The sequence below is a fragment of the Nannospalax galili genome, unplaced genomic scaffold (assembly GCF_000622305.1).
Source record: "Nannospalax galili isolate Female #2095 unplaced genomic scaffold, S.galili_v1.0 scaffold302, whole genome shotgun sequence".
In the NCBI taxonomy this organism is placed as follows: domain Eukaryota; kingdom Metazoa; phylum Chordata; class Mammalia; order Rodentia; family Spalacidae; genus Nannospalax; species Nannospalax galili.
This window is the reverse complement of record NW_008350120.1, coordinates 93,784-97,466: the sequence shown is the minus strand read 5'-3', so window position 1 is coordinate 97,466 and position 3,683 is coordinate 93,784. Positions and strand designations below refer to the sequence as shown.

At 49.8% G+C, this 3,683-nt stretch overlaps 1 protein-coding gene across 1 annotated transcript in view; it reads right to left on the bottom strand.

Annotated features, from left to right (window-relative positions):
- Nucleotides 1-3,096, bottom strand: part of LOC108491513 (GTPase IMAP family member 5-like) — a 9,403-nt gene extending 6,307 nt beyond the window's left edge. The window contains 1 exon segment of the mRNA XM_017801695.2: nucleotides 2,860-3,096. The gene's annotated coding sequence lies outside the window, so the exon portion shown is untranslated.
- Nucleotides 3,097-3,683: the final 587 nt, after the last annotated feature.

Genomic DNA, 3,683 nt, shown 5'->3' with positions numbered 1-3,683 from the left:
TATATATCTGCAATTTATCTGCATGTGCATCTTTAGAGAGTTTGCTGTGCTGTTTTTATATGTTAAACTTCTGTATAAATGGCATTTATTCAACGTTCTATTTAATTTATTTACTAAAAGATATTCAAACTGTTCTGAAACATTCGCTTTTACAACAATAATCCCCACAGACACCCCTTGGCACTCCTGTTGAACAGTTTATCTGAGATATACATTTTCTGGTGGCTGCATATAGTCAAGCTGGACTCTGAGTGGGTTGTGTTAGCTGTTGTTTATACTAGTTACACAGGAGGATTTTCACAGACTTTCAGTGATGTCACACTTAATTTTCATCACCCCTCTGATCATACATAAGGAGGTCTTAACAGGTTTAAACTTGTGTTTTACTGGTTGTCAATTGAATTTAAGACACTTCATAGTTTATTTGCTATTTAGATTGCTTCTGTTATTTTGTCTTTTGCAATGAAAAGGGGGGTTTGACTTCTTTATGGAAAACTGTCAACTGTTTTCACACTATCAAAACGTATTAAGATATCTTCCTTTCCCTCCTGTTTTCTTCTTCCTGCTCTGGCGGTCCATAACTCCTTTGTCCTGTCTCTTCCTCCCTCTGCTCCCTTTCCCTCCTTCCCTTATACCCAGAGAAGAGCAGTTCACCGCCATCTCCTACACGGCTCTTAGCTTGGGGAATCATATCCTGGCTTTCACTAAAATCTTCCAAATTACGTAACATCTTCTCTACATTATCAAGATTGGGAATTGACGTACTGCCATGAAGGTTACGAAGTCAGTGGTGATGCTGCCGAGAGGTGACCCTCTGTGTGGCCTCTACTCGTTTTCACGTTTCTGTCACGTCTCTTGTTTTCCTATATTCCCTGTGATGTTATTGACATGGTGCTGAAATGTCTATAAAGTCCAATGACCTGCCCAAGGTCACACATTCAGCCTAGAGCTGAATCTTCTTGAGGTTTTCCCTGTGTATTCTCCTTGATTTCACAACCAGCTGGGAGTGCAGGGTGAGTATCCCAAATAAGTCATCAAGCCTCCCCTCTCAGGGTACACAGTGCTGACATTGCACACTGTGGACCTAAGCTGATAGCGATTGCCGGAAGTCTCTCCAAAACCAGTTTAGAGAATTGGACTTCTCTGTCGTAAGGGCATGTTTTTACAAAACAACCCCTGACCCCCCAAACCCAAGAATAAAACAAAGATAATACTGCTGGGGGCTGGAGCTGCTCTGCATTGAAACCTTGTAGTTTGAAACAATCTGGAGTTTTTACCTGACTTGGTCACTTGAATGTGTGCAATGTGGCTGTCACCAAAGCCAACCAAACAACTATATCAGCAGGAACACTTCTGAACCAACTCCTGAGTGATCTGCCTGCAATGGGAGATAGATTCCACCGAGGAACAGATTCTTTGGCAGATATGGACAAACACCCAGTGTCCAGAAGTGAGCCAGGGAGGATGCTGGTAGGGATGCTAAATGAGTCACAGACCAAACTCTGGAGACTGAATGAGGCCTAGGGAAAGAGTGGTGACTCACGGTGGACCTGAAGAGAGGTGGCAGCTATTGGCCTGCAGAGCAGACAACAGTGGGGGAATTGAGAATGGAGATTTCTTCTCCAAAAGGAAAGTTCTACAAATTCCCCCCAGCATGGGATCAGGGTTCATGGGAGATTGGTAAACTGTGCAGGTCCCAGAGCAGCTACGTCTGGCAAGGGGCAGCAGGAGGTGTGGCTTGGAGAGAAGGCTGGAGTGAACCCACAAAAGGCACATTCTCATTTGAAAACTGTATGAGCTGATTCGATCACAATGGCATCTTATCAAAACAATGAGAACGTAGGCTTACAAAGCTATTTTAGAAAGACAAAACATTTCCTGTCTTCCCTGTAAGTCTGGGGTGTGGGGAGCAATGGCTCAGAGGGATAAAAGCGCCTGCTGCTCAAGCCCTGAGATTAATGCCCAGGGATGACATGCACCTGTAATCCGTGGACACACCCAACTGACAGTGAGACGGGAGATTTGGCTGGATGTTCACCTGGCAGCCAGGCCTGAGTGTGGCAGAAACAAGGTGGGGCACCCCACTGCAACAAAGTGGAGGGCTGGAGAAGACTCCAGAAAGCTGTCCTCTGACCTCCACACATACCCTGGGGCACTTGTGTGCCTGCACTCAGGCACACAAATAGAAATAAAAATTAGTATCTCCTCCACCCATCTGCCCCTACCCTGTCCCTTTATTTCTAGATATTGGAGTCACGATGCAGGTTAGTTGCGGAGAATCCATGACCTGTCTATCTCTCATGACAAAGGGGTTGTTCACATATGTTTTGGACATGAGGCTGTTACTGTGCCAAAGCATCTTACAGTGTGTCGTGGGAAAGGTGTGGGATACTTGGGGTTAGAAGTTGGGGACGGGGAAATGGTTTTCAGAGCAAGATCATAAGATGGAATCCACTGAAGGGTCTTATTTAGACTTCCAGGCTCATGGGAATGGGGAATGAAGATTCCACCTTGCCCTGTGGCGCCTTAAGAACCCATCCTGCCCTCTTGAAGGACATGCCTACAAGGCTGGGTGGGCTTTGAGAAGTAAGGGATAAAATGCTGAAGCCTGCGCCACCTTCTGGAAGCCTGTGGGTGAGAACTCCCGTTTTTCATCTGTCAGAGCAGGAGAGAGTTTTAGTTCAGTTTTGCTCCCCGAGGGTTTCGGGAAGGCAAGTCTTAAGAGATGAGAGGTCAAACCTCAGCACAGTGGGCCCTGCCTGCCTGGGGATGGTGGGGTGGGAATTTCAGGGCTCTGTCCCACCTGGTGGTCCTCTCTCCCTCCCTCATCCCAAGACAGCACAACCTGTGTCTCCTTACCCGACCCTGAGGGGCTCTGCCTGGTCACCAGCTCGGGTTCCTTGCAGGCAGGTGGACAGTCAGGGATCTGGCACCTGCTGAGCGATGCTCTCTGCCAGCGGCCACTGCTGAGCCAAAAGTCCGAAGTCCAGGGTCAGGAAAAGAAGAGAACCCAGGGTGGAACTGACTGCGCACTGCTCCCCTGCAGACTGGGTCCCTGGGGTGGGTGGAAAGACCGACCTGACAGCCGCAGGCACACAGCAGAGCAGCCTCCGTAACTCACCGCTTCCTGTGGAAGGCTGCGGGCCGCCCAGCCCTCCCATTTCCTCTTCTCAAGGGCGCAGTACTGGGAACCAGAGGCCGGGAAGGGAGGGACAGCCCCCTCCCCGAGGTTCAAGAAAGCCGCCTTGTGGCTACAAAGAGCAGCAGCAGCAGCAGCAGCCAGGGCGGATCTGCAGGTCCCAGGGTACTAGGGCCCCACATGACAGGTTCTGCTCTAGAATGCTCCCCTAAGCAGGGACAGAAAGGCATTGCTGGACCCAGAAGGACCGGGCGAGCCCCTCTCAGAGCGTGACTGGGGTCAGACGCCGGGTGCAGGCTGCCTTGACTCTGCTACCTGACAGTGACAGAGCCACGAGTGGTCGCTGTGGAGTGTCTCTGTGGCTGTTGCAGAGAGACTGTGAGCAGGGCCAAGCCCTTCTTCCAAACGAATGCACCTTGGAATATTGAGCAGCGAGCATATTAGCTGTACGGTGAGCCTGCGAACACGCACTGGCTTAGGCAGAGCCGGGTCGCATCCCAGTGAAGCCCCCCCCCCCCCCCCCCCCTTTTTTTTTTTGTGGGAT